Genomic DNA, 25,339 nt, shown 5'->3' on the forward strand with positions numbered 1-25,339 from the left:
CGCCCCCTGCCCGCGCCCCGCCCGCGCCCGCCGCGCCTGCGCCTCTCCGCGCCTCCTCCCGCGCCTCCTCCCGCGCCCCTCCGCGTGCGCTCGCCCGTCTTCGCCGCGGAACCCGGAGGCCTCCTCGGCGCCCCCTTCGTTCCCTTCCCCCGCGCCTCCCTCGGGTCGGTCCTGCCCAGGCGCTCCCGCGTGCCGCTCGCAAGCCCTGCGGCGCCAGTCCCGGGTCCCCAGGCCGTGTCCTCCTCCCCCCGGGCTGCTGGGCGACCTCTCGTACTCGCTCGCTCGCGGGCTTGTGAGGTACGTTGGAATCTGTGTCGAGTCGCCGTGAGCCGCCGTGGTCGTTTCCCGTCACAGGAGGGCACCGCGGCTGCAGCTCGCGAGCTGCTTCGAGTCCCGGCTCCCGAGGGTGCCTCTTCCTCCCGGGGTCGCGCTTGCCGATGCCAAAGGGGCCGCTGCCTTGTCTCTCGGCGGAGCCGGCCGGGGCTGGCTGGTTTGCGCTCGGCAAATGCGCGGATCCACGAGGCGACTCCTGCCGACGCGCCGCGGCCTCGGAGGAGCCTCGGGGACGCGGTGTTGAACGAGGCGCAGACGTCTGTTCCTTCAGGTCCGAGGTTCGGACGTGCAGGCAGATCGTCGCGAGGAAGCAAAACAGATGAACAAGATCGTTTGAGGCAGTGCTCTGAGCGAGATAGAACAATGTGTGCAAGTGTGGAGGGAGGCGGTTTTCCATCGGGCGGTCAGTGCTTTACTAAACTCTCCTTGGAAGAAATGGGATTTGCTCTGAGTACTGAAACAGGAGATAGAGGAGAGGGGCACAGGCTGGGGGATCCCTTATAAGAAACGGAATGTTCAGATGTCCCCGGAATAGTAGTAACACAACACAGACATTTTTAAAAAATTAATTAATATCATTATTATTATTTTTTTTTTTTTTTAGTAATCTCTACACACAGCGTGGGGCTTGAACTCACGACCCTGAGATCAAGAATCACGTGCTCTTTTGACTGAGCCAGGCAGGCGCAACAAGACAGACATCTGAGTGCCTATTTCATCTGTAAAATGGGCATGAAGGTTAGGCTGGGATGTAAAAACAGTGTGTGTAGAGTACAGTGCCAGCTACAGGGTAAGTGTATCTGAACTCAGTGACCAAATGGGGGGATTTAATGGGTAGAAGGCGCCGTACTTAGAAATGTAATGGCGTGGGGGCACCGGGCGGGGGGGGCTCAGACAGTTGAGCGTCTGCCTTGGGCTCAGGTCATGATCTCCGGGTCCTGGGATCAAGTCCAGAGTTGGGATCAACAGGGAGTCTGCTCCCTGCCTCCTCATGCTCACTGGTATGCTCTATCTTGCTCTCTCGCAGATAAGTAAATATCTACATAAAAAAGAAATGTAATAGCTTGTAACATTCATGATTAAGAGAGAATGCAAACAAATAAATTAAACATTCAATTCATGTAGTTAGAAAAAGGACATGAAAAATAACCCAAGGAAATCAGAGGAAGGGATTATGTAAAGAAAAAGAACATACATGAAAGGATTGGAAGGGGCGCCTGGGTGGCTCAGTGGGTTAAAGCCTCTGCCTTCGGCTCAGGTCATGATCCCAGGGTCCTGGGATGGAGCCCCTCGTCGGGCTCTCTGCTCCGCAGGGAGCCTACTTCCTCCCCTCTCTCTCTCTGCCTGCCTCTCTGCCTACTTGTGATCTCTGTCAAATAAATAAAATCTTTAAAAAAAAAAAAAAAAGAAAGGATTGGAAAATTGACAAAACAGGACTAACAAAAGACAGGAGAAGTCTGGGCAGGTACAAATTGGGAAACACTAGGAAACCTGAAAGTGTAGAGAAAGGGCGACTAATCCCCAAAGCTGGGGACCTGTGACTGTTTAGCTGCAAAAGAGCCCTGAATGAAAATCCTGGGATAATTTGCCTTAGGGAAAAAAAGCAGTTAGACACAAGAGCTGAAGAGTCATCGTATCCGGGGAGGAAAAACTGAGTGTTGTGGTCACATCAGCAGGCCCTGCAAAGCTGTCAGCTAACTGCAGCTTTGCTAAAGTTCGCCGATTGTGAATGAGGAAGTAAGTGCCACAGTCTGGGCAGTCTCCCGGCCGCTGGGCCTCCCGTAGTCCTTTCGCCATACATAGGCATTCCTGGGGCTGGTTCCCTTGCTCCAGCGATAAAGACACTGAGCTCATATTGGTACATCAGAAGCTGAAAGTCGAGAAAAGATTTAAGACGGGCTTGTATGCCGGGGCATGCCCTCTGGGAGCCCTGTCGAAGCCAGGCTCTGAAGAAGTCCGAGGTAGCCCCGCGTGGAGAGAGACCGGCTGTCCCAGTCATTCAAGCGGTCCCGCCGAGCTGTGGTCACCGGAGTGAACCCAGGAGGAGGTGGCTTCAAAAGAGTGGGCCAAAGGTTTTCCCTCAGCGTCGAGAACAGAATTGTCACTAACTTGCGAAGACAATAAGGGAAACAGGTCTGGGGGGGGGGTGGGGAGAATATCAGAGTTGTTTTGGGAAAAGTTAAATTGAAGACACATTTGAGACATCCAGTGGGAGTTGATAAGGAAGCGTTAGAGATGCGACTTTTGAGTACGTGGTGCAGGTCCGGGCTGGAGAGGTAGCATTTAGGAGTCCTCATTTAAATTCTCAAGAGCATAAACCCACTCAGGGAGGGAGTTTAGATGAGAGGAGACGAGGTCTGAAATCTGAGTTCTGGGGCGCTCCACCATTTGGAGGCCAGGGAGGAAATCCTGAAGGAGTGTGAGGAGGGGAGGTGTCCGCCAAACGTGTTTCGTGGACGGAGTGCTTGCAGGAGTCCAGCTCTCTGGATACGTACAACTGGAACGGACTGAAAATGATTTCTAATTGTGCAAAACAAAACCCCAATGAAATGGAACATTTTTTTAACTTACAGTGTATAGCTGAAAAAAATCTGGAAATGGTTTTGTTCCAAATCCCATAGCTATTCAACATCAATTTTCGTAATTTCCAAAAGGGGTAGATGAAGTTTACAAAATGCTTTCTCTGTGAGGAAACGTCTGGGTGTAGAATTCGAATTATTCAGAGTAAGGATATCAGGGGGAAAAGAAAGAGAAGGTGTCCACCTAAGTGGGAGTACAGACCAGAGGAGCTCAAGTCAGAAGGCTGTATTTTTTTTTTAAGATTTTATTTATTTATTTGACAGAGAGAGATCACAAGTAGGCAGAGAGGCAGGCAGAGAGAGAGGAGGAAGCAGGCTCCCTGCCGAGCAGAGAGTCCGATGTGGGACTCTGATCCCAGGACCCTGAGATCATGACCTGAGCCGAAGGCAGAGGCTTAACCCACTGAGCCACCCAGGTGCCCAAGCCTGTATTTTTTTAATACTTGGTAAAGCAACAGAAGAAGGAGCCTTGGAGTTAAGACAATTTTATTTTGGAAGATTAAATAAACACTTGGAAGATTAAATAAACAAGACTATCTGGGAAAGCCCTGAGAAAGAAGAAAATGAAGAACGCCTAGCCTTACCAGTTATTAAAACATCATAAGGCTTGGATAGTAAGATTAAGGTGGTGGCACATGAATACATAGATCAATAAAACAAAGTGGAAAAATCCAAAAAAAATTGCATCAGGAAATTTAAAATGTGATAAAGGTGGCATCTCAAATCACTGGAGGAAAAAGGTATATGGGGGTAAGTGGATAGTCAGACAATCATGTCTGTTTCTTATACCGGGTGAATTCCAGATAGGTCAAAGATTTAAAAAAAATTTTTTTATTAAATAAAGCTATGTAAGTACTAGAAGGAAATAAGGGTGGATTCCTCTGTAATGGAGGAATTGGAGAAACTTTTTGAACTCAAAAGTTCAAAGTTCTGAACTCAAAACTCAAAAGGCAATTAAGGAAAAGGCTGAAATGTGCATTGTCCAAATAACAGCAACAGTAAATTTTTTTTTTCACAGCAAAACACATCAATCAGCCAAACAAAAAGACAAGTTAAAAACTGGGAAAACAAATTTCCAACTTTCAGAAGATTCCTGTCCTGAGGTTGTGTCCCGCAGAGCAAGGAGGACTTCCTGTTTCATGGGATTTGCCGATCACCAGGGAGTACATATTCCCACCATGACAGATTTTAAATTCGCAAGATGCACTCAGCATTCGCAATGTGGCATCAGCTGGATCACAGAATTCCTGATGATTTAACAATCAGCTACTAGCCACCTCTAGCCTCTCACTGTAAATATCCCTAATATATAAAGGGCTTAAAAAGATGGAGAGGAAAAGGAAAACCATCCCCTTGTGGGAAATAAGCAAGATATACAAACACACATTTACAAAAAAGAAAAAAAAAAGAAAATAAAATATAGGACCTTTAAATATATGAAAAGAAGTGTAATCATACTTGTAACCAAAGAAACGCAAATTAAAAGTACAGTGAGATACTACTTTTCAACAAGTTTGGCAACAAAATGTGTTGACAAAGTAGTCAGGAAACAAGCACTTTTATTTTCTGCTGGTGGAAATACAAGAAGAAATATCTAAATACTAAGACATGATCTCCAGTGAAGAAAAGGAAGGTGGTAAAATAAAGGGTTTTGTTTTTTTTTTTTAACTAGAGGGGGAAGAGAGATGAATATACATTGTACTTTAAAAAAAAATAGTTAAGGGGTTCCTGGCTGGCTCGGTCAGTACAGAATGTGACTCTTGGTCTCAGGGTCATGAGTTCAAGTTCTACCTTGGCCACTGAGATTACTTTTTTAAAAAGGAAATAAAAAGACAAAAATAAAGTTAAAAGGACAAATGAAGGGACAACTGGGTGGCTCAGTCATTTAAGCATCTGCCTTCAGTTCAGGTCATGATCCCAGGGTTCCGGGTTCAAATCCTGCATTGGGCTCCTTGCTCAGCTTCTAAGCCTGTCCTCCCTCTGCCTGCCGCTCCTCCTGCTTGTGCTCACTCTTGCTCGCTCTCTCTCTCTCGCTCTCTCTCTCTCTGACAAATAAGTTAAAAAACAAAAACCCAGGGGTGCCTGGGTGGCTCAGTTGGTTAAACATCTGACTCTTGATCTCACTTTAGGTCTTACTGTCAGTATAGGTCTTTTTTCTCTTTTTTTCTTCCTTCCTTCATTTCTTTCTTTCTTTCTAAAAAGATTTACTTATTATTTGAGAGAGAGAGAGAGAGTACACATGCCAGAGGGGCAGAGGGAGAGAGAATCTCAAGCCAGCTCTGCCCTGAGCACAGAGCTGCACTCGAGGCTCCAACCCATGACCCTCAGATCACCACCTGTCAGCTCAGGTCCTGATTTCAGGGTTGTGAGTTCAAGTCCATGCCTAGCATGGAGACTACTTAAAACAAAAACCCATTACCTCTAAGGGGGGGTGGGAGTGGGACAGAGAGACAGAGAAAGAGATAAGACTTCTCTTTCTCTCTCTCTCTCTCTTTTTTTTTTAAGATTTTATTTATCTGTGAGAAAGAGAGAGCATGAACGGGGGAGGGGTAGCAGGAGAAGCAGACTCCCAGCCGAGTGCGGAGCCCGATGCGGGGCTCCATCCTGGGACTCTGGGATCATGACGTGATGGACGGCGGAGGCTTCACCGACTGAGCCACCCAGGTGCTTGAGATCAGACTTCTCTGATTATGGTTTATAGAGTTGACTTTGTTAATTATGCAACAAGACAAAAATTTTTTTGTTAAGATTTATTTATTTGAAACAGAGAGAGCTAGAGAGAGCAGGGGGGGCGGATCAAGAGAGAAGCAGACTCCCTGCTGAGCTGGCAACCCATCATAGGGCTCCATCTTACAGCCCCAAGATCACCCCCTTGAGCCAAAACAAAGAGATGCTTAACCGACTGAGCCACCAGGTGCCCCCAGACATAATTTTCAAAAATGTTTCAGAAGCCAGCCCTAGAAGTCAAAGGCAAAAGGAAACAAATGAACTTGGTTGTGTAATGACCTTGTTCTGTCTATTTTTATAAATTGCTACTGCTCTTTGAATAGCTTGCAGAAACATGAGTAGCCTCCTTCGGTACTGAGATAACCCACGTTCTGAAGATTTCTCTCAGAATTTTACATACTATCTCATATCTCTAACTTTGGCATTCCTTCCAGATGACAAATCCCCAAACCTTGGCCACTTTCCTAGCCTGTGTTCTCCTCGCCTGAGGCATCACCTGTCTTTGAGATAAAACTTCTCCCCTCATACACCGACTCCTTTCAGAAATGTTATTCTCCTAAAAATATCCCTTCATTTCCAGAACTGTGGTCCATCCAGGGTATGTCTGTTCCAGGACCAAGGGAGAAGGTAATCATACACCCTGGAGGGCAATCCTCCTTGAAATTCAGGAGTTTCTCGGATCCCAGAATTTGGAGTTGCAGGTGGCTAAATTTGACTCTCACAAGCTGAGGGACCTTGAACAAAATAATTAACTTCTTTTAACTTCAGTAGCCTCATTTATGGAATGGGGGGAAGATAACACCAATCTTATGGGGTCATTGTGAGATTTAAGTAAGATGTATGTGAAATGTCAGGCATGTACTTGGTGGTCTTTCTCTTCCCCTCTCTCTGCTTCCCTCCTCTTTTCTTTCTTTCTCTCTTTTTTTTTTTTTTAAGATTTTATTTATTTATTTGCCAGAGACAGAGGGAAAGAGAGCGAGCGAGCACAGGCAGACAAAGAGGCAGGCAGAGGCAGAGGGAGAAGCAGGCTCCCTGCCGAGCAAGGAGCCCGATGTGGGACTCGATCCCAGGACCCTGGGATCATGACCCGAGCCAAAGGCAGCTGCCTAACCAACTGAGCCACCCAGGTTTTTTTTAAAAGATTTTATTTATTTATTTGACAGACAGAGATCACAAGTAGGCAGAGAGAGAGGAAGGGAAGCAGGCTTCCCGGGGGCTCCATCCCAGGACCCTGAGACCATGACCTGAGCCGAAGGCAGAGGCTTAACCCACTGAGCCACCCAGGCGCCCTAGGTTAGGAAATTTTTAAGGTTCTTTTCAAACCCCAGGATCCTTAGAAACATTGATGGAGTACAACGCATTTAGATGGGGCCTTGGCTGATAAGGATTAGAAATTCAAAGATGATAGAAATGTGGGTTTAGAGACCAATAGCAATTTAAATGGAAGAGGAGTTTAGGATCAAAGAAAACACAGGGGAAAGGGCTCCTTGGTGGAGCTATTTTAGGTTCTCAATAATATTAGAAATTCTGATGATTTATGTAAGGGAGGGGAGGGAATAGGGAGTGAGTGAAGGAGGTTGGAAAAAATAGAAAAGTAAGGAGAAGGTTGAAATAAAGTCAGATTACAACAGGTGTTGGTGAAGATGTAGAGAAATCAGAATTCTCATGTACTGCTGGTGGAAGTATAAAATGGTGCAGTCATTTCAGAAAGTAATATGGCAATTTCTCAATTAAACATTGAGGTACCATATAACCCAATTCCACTCCTGGGTATATACCCGGAACCGAAAGCTTATGTCTATACAAAAATGTGTACATGAGTGTTTATAGCAGCATTGTTGGTAATAGCCAGAAGGTGGAAACAACTCAGACCTCCTTCAACAGAAGAATGGATAAATAAAATGTCCTATATTCATACAACGGAATTTCACCTTCCAAAGACCTGCAGATGGCCAACAGGTTAAGTACATGAAAAGAGGCTCAGCAGCATTAATCATTGGGGGAATGCACATCCAAACCACAACGAGATATCATCTCACCTGTCAGATGGCTATAAGATGATGGCCAAAGACCAGAAATAACAAACATTGGCGAGGAGGTGAAGCGAGAACCCTTGTGCCCCATCGGTGGGAATGTCATTGCAGCCACTATGAAAAACGCTACACACTACGGAGGTTTCTCAAAATATTGGACCTGAAACTGCCATATGATCTATCAACTCTACATCTGGGGTTTTGTCAGAAGAAAACAAAAACACTTATTTGAAGTTATACACACCCTCATAGTCATTGCAATATTAGTTATGTAGCCAAAATGTGGAAACAACCTAAGCATCCCCTGATGGAAGAATGGATAAAGAAATTGTGGTATATGCAGTGGAATGTTATTCAGCCCTTAAAAAAGAATGAACTTTTGCCATTTGCTACAGCACAGTTGGACCTTGAGGGCATTGTGCTAAGTGAAACCAAATACCAGATGCTCTCTCTCCTATGGGAATCTCAAAACAACAACAGCAGCGGCACAGAGTCAGGCTCATAGATACAGAAACCTGGTGGTGGTTGGCTGAGGCAGGGATGGAGAGGGAGAGAGAAGAGAGAAAGGGGTCAAAAGATTAAACGAAGAAGAAGAGGAAGGGGGCGCCTGGGCGGCTCAGTGGGTTAAGCCGCTGCCTTCGGCTCAGGTCATGATCTCAGGGTCCTGGGATCGAGCCCCGCATCGGGCTCTCTGCTCAGCAGGGAGCCTGCTTCCCTCTCTCTCTCTCTGCCTGCCTCTCTGCCTACTTGTGATTTCTCTCTGTCAAATAAATAAATAAAATCTTTAAAAAAAAAAAAAAAAGAAGAAGAGGAAGGAAAAGAGAAGAGAAGAAAAGGAAGAGAAAGTTGCCTTCCTGGTTAAAAAACACCCTCCCCAAAACTAAAATAAAAACCTTTGAAGTGGGACGCACTGGTCAGCTCAAGTGTGGTCCATCCATGTAATGAAATGCTATGTAATGGCATTCAGGAGGGAGGCCGAAAACAGAAAGAGGAAGGCTTTCTTTCTTTTTTTTTTTTTAAGATTTTATTTATTTGTTTGAGAGCGAGAGCGAGCTTAGGGGTGGGTAGGGCAGAGGGAAAGGGAGACATGGACTCCCTGCCTAGTGGATGGCAGGGACCCCTAAGGTCATGACCTGAGCCACCGAGGTGCTCACATGGCCACTTCCTTCCTCTGTCCTCACCTGGTCCCTTTTCTTTGTATGTATGTTGTATGTGGGTTTCATGTGTGAATTTTTTTTCACTTTTCTGTTTCATTTAAAAAAAAAAAAGTAATGAACCTATATAATTTTTATCCCCCCCAATCTCATATTAAAAATAAAACAAATCCAGGGGTACCTGGGTGGTTCAGTTGGTGAAGTGTCTGCCTTCGGCTCAGGTCATGATCTCAGGGTCCTGGGATCGAGCCCTGCATTGGGCTCTCTGCTCAGCAGAACCTGCTTCTCCCTCGGCCACACCCTCTGCTTATGCTTGCTCTCTGACAAATAAATAAAATCTTCGCGCCTGGGTGGCTCAGTGGGTTAAGCCGCTGCCTTCGGCTCGGGTCATGATCTCAGGGTCCTGGGATCGAGTCCCGCATCGGGCTCTCTGCTCAGCAGGGAGCCTGCTTCCTCCTTTCTCTCTCTGCCTGCCTCTCTGCCTACTTGTGATCTCTCTCTGTCAAATAAATAAATAAAATCTTTAAAAATAAATAAATAAATAAATAAATAAAATCTTCAAAAAAAAAAGAAACAAATCCAATTTAACATAATATCACTTAAAAATATGACAGTGGATTTTTCTCAGCCTTTTTCCGATTTATTGAGGTATAATTGATAGCATCACCTAATTATTCTTCATATTAATTGATTCTTTTCTTTGTTTGTTTCCATCAGTGTTGACAGAAGTAGAGCAGTAAACACATCAAAGCTCTTCCGTGCAGGGAGTCTTCCTTCTAGTGGGCGGGAGATAGAGATCTTAAAGATTGCTGCAAAGCAAAGCAAGAAAATCATATTAATCTAATCATAAAGCAAAGGAAAACTAAAATCTGTGAACAATTCTTTCAAATTATCAACCTCTCTTTTCAGTCAGTATTTGCAGCCTCTGCCTCGTGGGATATTCCCTGCCGTAAAACGAGGTGCAAAGGCCAAGGGCTGAGTCCTAGGCCTGGATCTGCAGACCTGGTGGAACCTTCCTGGCCTCCGCAGTAAACCGGGATGGATGGCAAGTCTCAGAGCGGCCGGTGAGGCTCCTCCCCATTGGGCGCCTCCGTCGTGTTGTAAATGTACATCCACCGACAACGTCTTTGGGCAACTCTTCTTCTTCTTCTTTTTTTAAGATTATTTATTTATTTTTAACACAGAGAAAGAGACAGTGATAGAGGGAACCCAAGCAGGGGGGAGCAGGAGAGGGAGAAGCAGGCTTCTGGCCAAGCGGGGAGCCCAGCGTTGGGGCTCCATCCCAGGGCCCTGGGATCATGACCTGAGCCTAACTAAAGCAGACGCTCAAGGCCTGAGCCGCCCAGGCACCCCTGGGCAAATTCTCTTTCTTTTGATTCCCCCCCTCCACACCTTTGCCTCGAGATTCCACAGACTGCCTTGAAAAGACGATCATGTTAACACGTTCAGATACTATCACGTAGCAAATAACTTTTTAGAAAGTTAATTACTCAAATTAGTCCTAGTCAATAAAACTGTGATGCCTTGGGGCACCGGGAGGATTCGGGTGTAATGGGAAGGGTGGTGAGAACAGCCTGGTCCCAGGCTCTTGGTGCTTAAAACAAAAACAGACCATCCCTCCCCCGACCCAAAAAAAAACCCTGTACAGAAAGGACCCCAAGACACAGTCTGCAGTTTCACCCTGGGCTTGTCATTCATTCACTGTCTGAAGAACAACAGAGTATGTGGCTAAGCCGGAGAGGAATACTGATTTCTCAGCCAGCACTAATGGAGCTAAAAAATATATAAATATGTAAACATTATGTATAAAACATTATAAATATGATAATATAGTTTATATATTATATAATATATATTAATTTATATAATACGTTAAATATATAAAAATATAAATATATGTATATATAACAAATATTTATTATGAATAATATATATCATATAAATAATATATCATTTATATGATATATATTATATAAAATATTATTTATATATTATATATTATATATACTATATCATTTATCTATACTCTATAATGATATAAATGATATACATTATATATTATATATAATACATATAAATATATGTATATATACACATATGTAAATATATGCAAGTACATGTATATATTTATAAATATATAAATATATTTATTATATACATATATTCATATATAAATATACACATATGTTATATATTATAATATATATTATAATATTAATTATTATAATTATTATAATATTAATTATCATTATAATTATATATTATAATATATAATATAGATATAAATAGATATAATATATAATAAATATGAATTATATAATATATTATTATTAATTATATTAATATCAATTATAAATGATATTGTCATACTAATTATAATTATCATACTAATTATAATTATATATAATATATATTATATATTATATATTTATATTATTATAAATTATATAATTATATTATATAATTATAATATAATTATCATACTAGTTATAATTATCATACTAATTATAATTATATATTATATATTATATATAATTATAATTAGTATGATAATTATAATTAGTATGACAATATCATTTATAATTGATATTAATATAATTAATATTATATAATATATATTATATACATATATGTATGTAATATATGTCGTTTATATATTATGTAATATATTGATTTTATATAATACATTAAATATATAAATATATTATATATAAGTACATTTGTATATAATATATAAGATATAAAAATAATATATATTTATATAAATAATAGAAAACGGAAAAAGATGAACTCTGCTGAAACAGCCTGTGTCCTACAGCTCTCACGAATTCCCTCCGGGAAAGGCGCCCCGTGCAGAATGGAGCCCTGCAGCAGGAGAAGTGACCGCTGCTCAGGTGGGGGTTTTGGCTGTGCGGGTTCCAAGCCCAGACTGAGCGAAGGGACAGCGAGAGGTGCAAGTTGAACCGAGAGGAAAGTCCTGCAACCAGGGACGGAGGGAACGTCAAGTAGGAGGAAACCAGGCCCGAGCCTCCGACTCTGGGTCTGAGGCTGTTCCTCGGTGCGCTGCAGTTCCGGAGACGCCCAGAAGGAGGTGCTGTTCCTGCATTCTTCCTGCTCCCGCCCAGCTCTCCAGGAAGCTACAGGTGATAGGATTTATCATTTAGATTTCAGTGTACAGATTTTTTTAATGTACATTTTACTTTACTTTTTAAAATAGTTTTAAATTTTATTTGAGACAGATGGAATGAGCACGAGCAGGGGGAGGGGCAGAGGGAGAGAGAGAAGCAGACTCCCCGGTGAGTGGGGAGCCGAATCTGGGGCTCCATCCCAGGACCCGGAGATCATGACCTGAGCTGAAAGCAGATGCTCAACAGAATGAGCCACCCAGACACCCCTGTTTTATTTGATTTTTAAAGTAATCTGCGCCCTCAGCATGGGGGGCAAGAGTCTCACACTCTACCGCCTGCACCAGCCAGGCACCCCTCATTTGACAGTTTTGTGAGCGTTTCCCCATTTTATCCTTACAACAACCAGGGAATGTTGGGGGGCAAGTCCTATCATCCCCGTTTTACAGAAAGAAAATTGAGAGGCAGCCAGTCCACATCTGCAGTTTTTTTTGGACTGCCTACCCAGTGCTCTCTCCGCTCTGCTGCCTAGAATAAAGCAGGCTTATCAGGTACAACTGAGGAATGGACAAAGACCCAAGAACTCCCTGATCATTCCTGTGGGTCCTTTCCATATAGCAAATGGCCTTGGGAATGCTGCTGTTCTTAGGATGTTTGGAGGTCAAGTTGGGTCCACTTGTGTTTCAAGCATATAATTAAATTTAGCTTTGTTGGGTCACTCTGTGGTCAGGCCATGAGTTGAGCTCGGCCAAGGGGAAGGAAGGGTATAAGCAGAAGTGGGTTGGGCACCTGCCACTTTGCCAGCTCAGTACCCCCCTTCTCACGGACATGAAGACACCCAAAGTCGCCCCTCAGCGGCTGTAGGTTGTGAAACCTCGGTAATGATTGCTCCTAACGAAGGCTGAGGAGTGCCTGGGTGGCTCAGTCAGTTAAGCAGCTGACTTCGGCTCAGGTCATGATCTCAGGGTCCTGGGATCGAGTCCCACGTCAGGGTCACTGCTCAGCACACACTCTGCTTGTCCTTCTCCCTCTGCCTCTCTCCCCGACTCATGCACTCTCTCTCAAGTAAATAAATAAAATCTTAAACAAAACAAAAACAAACAAAGGCTGAGAAGGCCTGGTTTACTGTTGGAGATCTAGGGCCCTCGGGCGGCTGATGCTGCCCAGTTCAAGGAGCTTAGTGGAGAGACATCAGAGCCTTTGAATAAATGTAAAAACAAAATGGCCAGAAAATGTTTTCCTCTATCAGTGTATTTGCAGTTGTTGCAATAATGCTCTATAACGACAGCACTCTGTAAATTCGCATCTCAGTGCCGCACAGCAAACATTGATGTTCTCGCTCAGAAGCCTCTGAGTTGAGCGCTCCTCCCACCCCAACTGAGGTTGCAGGGCTAGCCCAGGTCTGCTCTGTGGTCTTCATCATTCCAGGCCCAGTGGCCCACGAGGTCATGCCTGGTGAATTGCATAAGCACAAAACAGCAAGCTAGATCTCAGGAGCACATTTAAAGCCTCTGCTTGGACCCCAGTGTCAGTCCTACTGCATCGACCAGAGCAAGGCGTGGACGCCGAACAGGGGAATGCATTCTGGGCTAGAGGGAGGTGCTGCGAAGTTGCTTAGCAAAGGACATGGGTGTACAATTCTAAACTTTTGTTATTATTATTTGAGGGGGGGGGAGTGCTGGGGATGAGGGGCAGAGGAAGAGGGAGGGAACCTTAACCAGGCTCCACACTCAAAGAGGAGCCCTATGCGGGACTCAGTCTCACGACTCCAAGATCATGACCTGAGCCAAGATCAAGAGTCAGAGGTTTAACCAACCGAGCCACCCAGGCGCCCCTGGATGTACAATTCTAAAAGAAAGCACAGCATTGGGAGCAATGGGGTGCACTGGAACCCCAGTCAGTAATCTGGTAATAGATCACTAACATCGGTTGAGTCTTACTGTGTGCTAGGCACATCACAACAACTCCATGAGGTAGACACTATTATAGTCCTTATCTTACAGATGAAACACAGCCAAGGCACAGTGGGATTAGGGAAGAATGAAGATCACAGTAAGTGGCAGGGGAGGGCAAGGATAATTGCACTAGTAAGGAACGCTGTTCGTGTGCTCTCTCCCCTTTTTGTCTCTCCTATTCTTCCCTGACCGTCCCCAACACTGTCCCTCGCTCTGTGTGCTTTGTATTTGGAAACGATGCCATCTGGTCTTCCAGTCCAAACCCTTAGTATCATCTTTAGGACCTCTCACTTGCCCTCCCGCCCCCGCCCAGGGTATGGGTCCTTAGGTTCCACTGTTTGGACACCCTTACCTCTTCCTGTGTCTGCCCCCTCCTCTTCGCCCAGTGCCAGTCCCTCCACACAGAGACCCACCACTTCTTCCCCAGTGTGTCCCCTCCTTTCATCCTGCACCCATTGGCATTGCTGCCAGAGGGGTTTTCCTATGATGCACTGCTGGCCTCGTCCTTCTCCTGCTTACACAGTTTCCGCATTCCCCAGAGCTTTCAGGATCAAGTTAGATTTCAGTATTGCAGGTCTTTCCTTTCTCTTAACCACATTTGGCTCCAGCTTCCCACACAACCTGCGTGTGATCTCATGCCCTCTTGCCTCCGTGGGTGCCACACCCTCCGTCTAGATCCTCTGCTCCCCTCTTCATCTTGTCTCCTTCTGTTGGTCTAGAGTCTTACCTTCTGGGAAGCTTTTCCCAGTCTCTGCCCTAGTCTGATTAGTGTCCCTTCTCTGAGTCCCCAGCAGACTTTGTCTGTACTTTGTGGCATTTACAGATGACAGATTACATTGTAAGAGTGGATTGCGTTATCACTTCTCTATCATTAGTTTTTCTCAAAACACGATTCATGGAGTCCCTGCTTCAGAATCACCTGGGAGCCTAAAATCTAGGCTCCTGGGACCTTAGACCCACAAACTCAGAATTGTTGCAAGCCAAAGGCTAGGAGTCTCCATTTGAAAAATCCCCCAAGGAGTGACTGGGTGGCTCAGTTGGTTACGTGTCTGACTTTGGCTCAGGATCATGTTCTCGGGGTTCTGGGATTGAGCCCCAAGTGGGGCTCCAGGCTCCTGGCTCCATGGGGAGTCTGTTTGTCCCTCTTCCTCTCCCTCTGCCCCAGCCCCCCGCTTGTTTTCTCTCTCTCTGTCTCTCAAATAAAGAAACAATAAACAAACAAACCAAGATGATTCTGACTTGTACCAAGTTTAAACACCACACTGGGCAGAAGGGTGGCCGTGCTTTCATAGACATCCACCGGGGTTCTGAAGGAGTGAAATGAGCTGCACTGGTCCTGGATGCCAGCAGATGGCGCTGGGTCAACGCAAATGCTTTCTTGTGAGCGGGGAGGAGGAAGACGGGAAGTTCTGTTTTACTGGAATTCAAGCCTCAAAGGCTGCGTAATTGAATTTATTATTACTTTCCTGTTCAACTTGCCTAGCACTGTCCCACTTGCATGAATAAGTTGATTTCTGATGGGATGAGAAGTTGGACAAGCAAAGCAGAGAGAGGCTGGTCACGGAGGAGATCTGAGCTGGCAGGGTAGACGGGAAGGATACTCCTTAATCCCCTTATTTCCATCCTCAGTGATGGAAAGTTGCTCCTAGTGAGCTCTGCGTGTTGTGAAATCACCCAAAGCATTCAAAAGAATATGCCATTTCAGCAAGAGGGTGGAGCCATCCTGTAATTTCAGGTAGTCCTCCCCTGTTTTCATTATGGACTGTCACAGACCTGTATGGTTAACCTTTTATCCTAAGTAGGTTCCACACCCAGCACAGAGCCCAATGGGGCCTTGAACTCAGACCCTGATATCAAGATCTGAGCTGAGATCAAAAGTCAGATCCTTGGGACGTCTGGGTGGCTCAGTTGGTTGAGCAGCTGCCTTCGGCTCGGGTAATGATCCCAGCGTCCTGGGATCGAGTCCCACATCGGGCTCCTTGCTTGGCAGGGAGCCTGCTTCTCCCTCTGTCTCTGTCTGCCTGTGCTCACTCTCTTCCCCTCTCTCTCTCTGATAAATAAATTAAATCTTAAAAAAAAAAAAAAAAAGTCAGATGCTTAACCAGCTAAGCCACGCAGACGCCCCCATGGTTAACCTTTTTAAAATTGCTTCCTTCCCTATCAAAAGTCTGAAAGCCTGAGTCTTCCTCCTGGGCTGAGTACTTGATTCTCCAAAGGGACAGGGGCCCACAGACAGCCCTTCCTCCCTCTTCCAGCCTCCCTCTTGCCCCCCAGTAGCATCCATGTGCAAAGAACTGATAGGGCTGGCTTGGGGCCGGGGAAGACTATCAGGCAAGACCAGAGCTAGGGGCTGAGCTGTTTTCTTTGCAGGGAACCAGGGGTGGAGTTTGCTGCATTTTCAGCTCCAGGCACAAGGGAGGAGAGAGTGGTGAATGCAAAGGAACATAGTCTTAATCTTATTGGGAAGGCACAATTAATTTATTTTTAATAGGAATTTTATTTTAAGTAGTCTCCACACCCAGCGTGGGGCTTGAACTCATGATCCCGAGATGAAGAGTCGCATGCTATATCCAATGAGCCAGTCAGGCGCCCAGGGAAGGCATAATTTAAAGGTATCACACAAATTAAGGACAATAGCTACCAAGTAGGAATAACTACTGAATTATAAGCTCTGAAAGACCCAGTATAAACTAGACGGCAGTGCTTCAAAAGAATGTGGAGAAATACAACTCTCCTTTTCCTTTCTTTTCATTCTTTGAACTGTCAAGTTCAAAAGTCATTAAGAGGGAGGCCAAGCAAGGCTAGGACTTCATGGCCTGTTCCTGGTCATAGCTGCAGACAAGGGCATTCCTCCCAGGCCCCCAGCATGGGTTCGATGGCCCTCATGATGAGAGGTTGGCCCACAGCTACCTCTAGATGGAGTCAGACGCCTGGAGCCTGGGGAGCCCCAAGCAGGCGTGTGTCAGGTGACCCCTGTGAATGTTCCTGTCTTTGTCTGATATCTCCTCCTCCAGCCTGGGGAGAAGGGCTGTTCTGGGCATGAAGGAGCTGTCCTCTGGACAGGGAACCGAGCCTGCCCCACCTATAGGCAGCACCCATGATCTTTGAGCAGACTGAACACTGGGCAGAGAACAGTCTGTACATTCTGGGCAGCCTAAATGCTAAGGCCAGCAGCCCTAGCAGGAATGTCACCCTCCAGGAAGTTAAGGGAGAGAGCAGCCAGCCAGGAGCAGGTTCTACAGGCCACACAACACATGTTCCTGCTAGGGAGGCCGGTCTGGTTCAGCCTGTCCAAGGAGGACTGTCCGGACTGGGGCAGGGAGCCCTCCAGCTGGAAGCTCTGCACCCTTGGGACAGGCTCTGGCCCCCAAGGCTGGGCTGGACAGAATGCCAGGCTCAGGCCCAGGATGGCCGTGACCAGCCTTCTTTGCCTTTCTCTGCTGGTGGCAGGTACAGCACCCCCTACAGATCAGAGAGAGGCAGATCTATGTTCTCCTGAACGACAGGATATTGTGAGGGGGCAATGCTTCCTCTCAGAAGGGGTCTCAGCCTTGGAAAGATGGGAGGGAGGAGTTCCCCTTCTTTCTATTCCACAGTTAGTCTAAGGAAGGTGCTACTGCTGCCTGGGGGAGTCTTCAGACAAAATCCTCTTCTCTCTGTGTGTTGGGGTAGGGGGGTTGGTTAGGAGCAGGTGCTGCTGGGGAAGAATTGTGGCTAGACTCTTCCTCCCCTAGAGGCTGTAGAACTTGACTCAGCAGACCAAGGTCAAAGCTATTCTGGGCTGGATCCCCAGCTGGGGTGACGGTTGTTTGACCACTGGCTGCCCAAACCATGGTGTGTCTCAGAGAGATCTAGGACAGCTGGGTTTAAGAGGAGGATCATGGGAGCCTGTTCCCCGGTGGCTGTTACTATTGGTGATTCCAGGGCTGGTTCCTCCTCCTTCTTAGATGGTCGGTTAGGCTCACCACGGGGCTCCAGCTTTCGAGTCCCAGATCTACTTTTGTCTCCTATTCCTCATCCCAGGGCTGGCGCTGACTATCTACCCAGTTGTTTGAACCAGAAAGCGGGATGTGATCTTTGCTTCAGCCCTTCCCCTTTGTGTCCCGCTCTTCACTGCCACCACGATAATCCAAACCATCATCCCTGGCTACCCAACAGCAGGAGACTCTTTACTGAGCTCTCGACTTCCTCTTTCACTGCCCCCAACCCCACCCATCTGCATTTCTCCCAGCAGCCAGCACCCAACATCTTGGGCACAGCACCATAGTTATTTCCTTTAGCCACTCGGCACAAGTCATACCTTTATTTTGTTGTTCACTTTGTCATGTGTCTCCCCCACTAGATTGTGCACCATGGGACGGGGGAGCTGGTCTGCTCAGTGTGTCATTGTATCCTTCCGGCCAGCACGGGGCCTGGTACAGAGTAGATAATAGTTTTTAGATGAATGGCATTAGGCCAAGGAGTTTAGATTTGCAAGGAGGAGTTTCACGCATTTTGGAAAAAGGACTGATAAGAAGCATAAAGGCGGGCGCCTGGGTGGCTCAGTGGATTAAGCCTCTGCCTTTGGCTCAGGTCATGATCTCAGGGTCCTACGATCAAGTTCTGCATCGGGCTCTCTGCTCGGCAGGGAGCCTGCTTCCTCCTCTCTCTCTCTCTGCCTGCCTCTGACTACTTGTGATCTCTCTGTCAAATAAATAAATAAAAATCTTAAAAAAAAAAAAGCATAAAGGCATGTTAGAGCATTAGAGGGAATGATGGAGGCAGCTGGAGGGATGTTAGTGGCTCTTCCTTATTAACAGCCTCCCAGTTGATGGGGCCTAAGATAATGGTATAAAATGCAGAAGGAAAGGATGGAATCCTAAAGAAAGTTTAAAGGGGGAATTCCTATCTTCCCAAATATGTTGGGAAGGAGCGAGTCACTGACATTGTAAGCCTGGTGAACCAGAAAAGTAGTGTTTATATTTCCAGCGGGCCACGGAGAAGAGCCAAACTCCTTCGACTTCTTTGGGAAACCTGTTTGACAATGTGGTCAGCCGTGAAATGGTCATCAGGTTTATGATTCTTGATTTCCTTACATGGGAAGTCAAGGAATTGAAACAAATTCTACAATTCTAGCAGAAAGGAGAGAGTTAAATCAAAATTCTCAACGCTGTTGCATTTTAAGACACAGCCAAATAATTTTGAGCCATAATTTTGTTATATCAGACAGGAGTACTAATGGCTTTACCATTATCTATTGAATATGCAATGATTTTATTTATGCATATTTGCCATTACTAGTTAACTGCCACTTAGGTGTATTTTTCCATGTTTTCCAAATTTTCTATGACAAAATTTGGTATTTTTATAAATCAGGAGAAATAAGGGATCCTTTTTTCAAACAAAAATATAAAGACTCACTGTGTCAACTTCTGAATGAATAGCTTTGGGGTAAGCACTTGCCTTTACACACCAAACATATGTAAGCACAGAAGTTACTAAATGTTCCCAAAAATCACTGGAAATTTCCCTCCAAGAAGTATCATACATGTTGATATTTCTTGGAATTCTCTGCAGCTGGTTTTTCTTCCCTAGTTTTGGACTGCTTGGTCCCAAAAATCACTGGGCTGGAATTATACAGTAAACCCATTGTTGCAGTAATTCTCCCTGAAGGGATTTGTCCCTTTTTTTGTTATTATAGTCCCAGACCTAACTATTAGCTATTCTTCTTGATGTGGTTTTGACCTCTTGGAGGATTTTCACATCAGAAGTATCTTTTAGGGGTTTGTTTTACTGTGGTAGGACTTCTATTAGGGGAACAAATCAGCATGGGGTAGTAGCAGGGGTGGGTGTACAGAATATTACATACAAAATCCAATCCATTATTAGACTGAAGAATGGCCCAGAGGTAAGTGACTGGGAAAGAATCATCTGGAAATAATGACATTGAAGACTACTGCAAAATAATGGTCCTATTTCACCATGAGAAGAAGGTAGGACGTTGGGCTTTGTAGCAAGAGGGATTGAGCTCTACTCACAGAAGCAGTAGATCATAATAATAAGAGGAAGAATGAAGTCAATCTCATCTATGAAGAACAAGAATGTTGTCAGGAAATGGAGCACACTGCTTCATGGGACATAAGCTGTCTACCTATGGCAGTTTTCAAGAAGATTCTAGAAGACTGTTCTCTAGGAATGATCCAGGAAGGCTGTGTGTTGGACAGTAGAGCCCTGGACTTTATTTCTCACTTAGGCACCACGTCCATGGCAGACTGACTCCTGCATCCTGTTTGTCCTCACTCCAGGACCCAGGCTAATGGAGCATCTAGTAACTGGAAAAATGGTAGTCGCCATGGAAAAGGGAAAGAGGAGCTTTGGTGTGAAAGCAACACGGGTCATTTCTGCTCACATTTCGCTGGCCAAAGCAAAATGCGTGGTCACCCCTAAAATCAGGTGGGCAACTCAAGATGCATACGCCTTATTTTGGTGGGCAAATAGAAATGGTTTATAATATGAGTGGCATAGAGCTTAAAATTTTTTGTTGTTGTTGCTTTTAAATATATTATTTATTTATTTGACAGAGATCACAAGTAGGCAGAGAGGCAGGCAGAGGGAGAGGAGGGGAAGCAGGCTCCCTGCTGATGTGGGGCTCGATCCCAGAACGCCGGGATCATAACCAGAGCCCAAAGCAGAGGCTTTAACCCACTGAGCCACCCAGGCGCCCTGAGCTTATAATTTTTTGAAACTCATATGTGAATAGAACTTTTGAAATGCTTCATGGGGCTTGGGAACAGTTTGTTCTTTGTGCTCTTAAGTAGTTCCAGCATTACTCCAGCCAGGGGACAAGTTCCAGGGCCCAGAGGATGGTGCGGTCCCGATGGGGTTTTGGAATATAGGTGAGGTTTGGTGGGGTGAGGCCCAGAGCCGACGACCAAGAAAGATTTCTTTTCTTTTTTTTTTTTTTAAATATTTTATTTATTTATTTGTCAGAGAGAGAGCGAGCAAACTCCCTGCCGAGCAAGGAGCCCGATGTGGGACTCGATCCGAGGACACTGGGATCATGACCCGAGCCAAAGGCAGCAGCTTAACCAACTGAGCCACCACGGTGTCCCCCAAGAAAGAATTCTTGAGCTGTCTTTGGTGCAAAATGGTGGTTTCATCAAAGCTCGGGGACAGACACAGGACCTGTATGAGCTGCTGCCCCTGGGTTGTGAGGGGTGGCTGATCCCATACTGGGGAGGTGGGGGAGGTGAGGAAAAGGGAGGTTTCAAAAGGATTTTCATGTCTTAAAGAAGACCCACAGGATCCCGGAGGCCTTGCCGTTGCCAAGGTCAGGTTGTTTTCCCTCCAGCAAGGCATTAATGGGGACTTCCTGGAGGAATGTCACCCATATTCCACCCAGGAGTGTAGGGGATGGGGGAGGTTGCAGGGTATCAGCTCTTGCTCTGTGCTTAGATAGCCTTCTGCTCCCTCATCGGGCCTAACTCCGTGGTTATGCCTAAGAAGAGGCAGACTTCTGTGGTGGAAACTAACAGGAATCCATGAGTCAGGGATGGGTAAGTGTTCTGACGCAGAGCTTTGCAATGGTAGTGTTAGCATTGTTGTTCTGAGACGATTTTTTTTGTCTTGTGGGAGAAAACAATGGAGTAATTATGTTGGAAGTGCCGGAAAGCAAGATTTTTGCTATGGAATCAAAGAGATACAGATGTAGGAACAAAAAGGTGAATTTCATTTCGCTCAAATCCTGATTTTGAATTGCAGGTACTGCTATGAACTCAGCATATTTTCTCTCAAAAAGGAAAAGAAGTATTTTCCAGCTCTGTCTACTGAGAAAGCCTAGAAATAAAAACAAAGTTGCTAAGGAGTGCCCAGGTTATGGCCTCTAATTACCACTACCACTTCCCACTAAAAGAAAGCAAGCTTCTTGGAAAAATGGCCGATTCCAGATTAGGCACAGGAAACGTACAGGTTGAGCCTGGAACATCATGTGACCCAAGACCGCAAGAGCTTTATCAGGGAATCCTTGAGTCATGCAAAAAGACTCAGCAACCAGGCTGAACGGTCTCTTCCTGGACAGAGGGAATGCTCTGAACATTTTTAAGACTACAAACGGCCATGGATTGAAACACATCAAATGTGTTTGAATTCACCCGCTCATATACCTGCAAATCCCCAACGGAGACAGTTACAGAACGTGTTATTTTGGAAAACTGGGAGATAAAAGAAGAGATCTTACCTTTCCTCTATGAACTGCACCTTGTAGTTGATGAGAGGAGTTTCTCTTTTTGGAAGTATTCCAGTTAAGAAATAAGAAATCTTCGGATTAGAATATGACTGTTTTGCATCCCCTAATGAATTAACGGAGGTAGGCAATAATCATCAGCAGCAGTCAGCACACAAAAAGAACAGACCTCTAGACATGTACGCCTCCTGACAGAAGTGCATAGCCTACCATAAAATAGACCTTCTGGGGGCACCTGAGTGGCTCAGTGGGTTAAAGCCTCTGCCTTCGGCTCAGGTCTTGATCCCAGGGTCCTGGGATGGAGTCCTGCATTGGGCTCTCTGCTCAGCAGGGAACCTGCTTCCCCTTCTCTCTCTCTCTGCCTACTTGTGATCTCTGTCTGTCGAATAAATAAAATCTTTTTAAAAAATAAAATTAAAAAAATAAATAAATAAAATAGACCTTCTGCAAAGCCAGCGCATGACTTTCGGCACTTCTGCCTCGCAAGCAGTACTTGGCATGGTCTGGAGATATTTTTGATTGTCCCAAGTGGGAGAGAGAGTGCTACTAGCATCTAATGCTTAGAGGCTAGGGTCACTGCTCCGCTTCCAACACGGTGTAGGACAGTTCCCCACCATGAGGATTTGGCCCCAAATGTCAATAGTGCTGAACTTGAGAAATCTCACTTTAGATCAGATAACCAAATCACATATAGTTATGTATATAGTGACAGGGGAACAGGTCAAGTGACATTGCAGGGATGCAGTTAACAAAATCAGATCATGGGAACCTCTGTAAGATGATTGAAGTCATTTCTTTAGCAAATAAAGGGGTACTTATCTTTTACAGATAGATACCGAAATATTTAAAAAGATGAAATGTTTTTAATGTCTGGGTTTCCTTCAAAATAATTTACAATGAATATAGGTCAATGGGTGGGGGTCTGCATAAAATAAGATTGGGGGTGCCTGGGTGGCTCAGTGGGTTAAGCCTCTGCCTTCAGCTCGGGTTGTGATCTCAGGGTCCTGGGACTGAGCCCCACATCGGGCTCTCCGCTCAGCGGAAAGCCTGCTTCTCCCCCTCTCTCTGCCTGCCTCTCTGCCTACTTGTGATCTCTTTCTCTGTCAAATAAATAAAATAAAATAAAATCTTAAAAAATAAAATAAAATCTTAAAAAATAAAATAAAATAAGATTGGCCATGAGTTAATAGTTGTTGAACTGGGTAGATAAGTATATGAAGTTTCACTCTCTGGTATGCTAAAATTGTGCGTGATAACAGTTAAAGGATTTTAATCATTTATTATATAAAATGATGGTGAAGGGTGCCTGGGTAGTTCAGCTGGTTAAGCATCTGCCTTCAGCTCAGGTCATGATCCCAGGGTCCTGGGATCGAGCCCCCAGTCGCCTCCCTACTCAGTGGGGAGTCTGCTTCTCTCTCTCCCTCTAATCTCTCTCTCTTCCCCCTGCTCATGCCCTCCCTCTTTCTCCCTCAAATGAATAAATAAAATCTTCTTAGAAGCCACCCATTTTATTTATTTATTTGACACAGAGAGAAAGAGAGAGAGATCACAAGCAGGCAGAGAGGTAGGCGGGGGGGTGGGCAGGGAAGCAGGCTCCCTTCTGAGCAGAGAGCCTGATGTGGGGCTCGATCCCAGGACCCTGAGATCATAACCTGAGCCAAAGGCAGAGGCTTACCGCACTGAGCCACCCAGGTGCCCTGAATAAATAAAATCTTAAAAGTAAAACGATGATAACAAATGATAGTTTAGAGAAGTGTCCTTTACTTTAAAATAAAAGGGTATTGGTGTATTAGTCATCAACTGCCGAATAACAAATTGTTCCCAAACTGTGCAGGTTCAGCTGGTATTCTCTCATACAGTTTCTGAGTATCAGGAATCTGAGGGTTCCGGCTCAGCCTCGTCCACAAGATTGCTGTGAAGATAGTGGCTGGAGCGGCAGTCACCTGGGGCTTGACTAAGCCTGGGCGCTCCTCTTGTGAGATGGCCTGCTCGCGTGGCTGTTCCCCAGGTCCTCCATCCCTTGTTACGTGGCCTCTCTGTAGTGCTGCTGAGTGTCTTCATGGCGTGGCAGCCAGTGCCTCCCACGGCAGGCCATCCAAGAGAAAGACCAAGTCGGGACCTGCAGCGCCTCTTGTGACCAAGTCTTAGAAGTCTTACTGTCACTTCTGACATATTTTATTCATTAGAAGTGAGTCACTAAGCCCAGCCCACACTCAAGGGAAGGAAAATTAGGATCCACCCATTGAAGGGAGTTACGAAAAACGGGTGGACACATTCTAAACCATCACAACTGGCTGCTTTAAAAATTTTTTTTAATTTTATTGACCTGTGACATCCTAAAGTGATAGAAACTCTAGTCTCAGTAAACCTATGCTGGTATAAAAAAGACTACAGGTACACTGAGAGATTGTACCCACACCTAACCAGGCTGAGCTATCTCCTTACTTATTACTAAAAGAGTCAACTAAATGGAACCCCGATAGTATTTAACAGTAAATTGTTTTTTTTTTTAAGATTTTATTTATTTATTTGACAGAGAGAGATCACAAGTAAGCAGAGAGACAGAGAGAGAGGAGGAAGCAGCTCCCTGCTGAGCAGAGAGCCCGATGCGGGACTCGATTCCAGGACCCTGAGATCATGACCTGAGCCGAAGGCAGCGGCTTAACCCACTGAGCCACCCAGGGGCCCCAACAGTAAATTGTTTTTAAAGGTGAAAGGATATATTGAAACAATTTGAAAGAAACAAAGATGAAGATTTTCGGTTAAGGAAGTACTAAAAGGTAAGGTGAGCTTTTTCTTTTTCTTTTTCTTTTTTTAAGGTTTATTTATTTATTTATTTATTTGAGAGACAGGGAGGATGTGTGTGCATGTGTACGCATGCCAACAGTGGGGAGGGCAGAGGAAGAGAGAGTCCCAAGCACAGGGCCCACCACGGGGCTCGATCTCACAACCCTGAGATAATGACCCGAGCCGAAACCAAGAACCAGTCTCTCAACTGAGTGAGCCATCCAGATGCCTGGGGTAGGGTAGATTCTGAAGGGAAAATTCATTTGCACTATCCCTGAGAATTCTCACTGGAATTAAAGGAGAGCAAAGATACAGGGTTGTTACAAGCCAATGAACAAAAGCCAACTCTTAGCTTCTCATCTTCCAAATATCCACAGGCTCATCATAATCAGAAACATTCACAGTAGGCTGGATGCAATCCTGTA

The 25,339-nt window shown here is 45.2% G+C and overlaps 1 long non-coding RNA gene across 1 annotated transcript; it reads left to right on the forward strand.

The window, feature by feature from the left end:
* Positions 1–952: 952 nt before the first annotated feature.
* LOC122917751 lies at positions 953–22,392 on the forward strand. Its single transcript, XR_006386464.1, has 4 exons — positions 953–1,123; positions 9,736–9,890; positions 11,645–11,969; positions 21,647–22,392. It is a non-coding gene; the product is annotated as an uncharacterized LOC122917751 (long non-coding RNA).
* The last annotated feature ends 2,947 nt before the right edge of the window (positions 22,393–25,339 follow it).

This window comes from Neovison vison, chromosome 9 (genome assembly GCF_020171115.1).
Source record: "Neovison vison isolate M4711 chromosome 9, ASM_NN_V1, whole genome shotgun sequence".
In the NCBI taxonomy this organism is placed as follows: Eukaryota; Metazoa; Chordata; class Mammalia; order Carnivora; family Mustelidae; genus Neogale; species Neogale vison.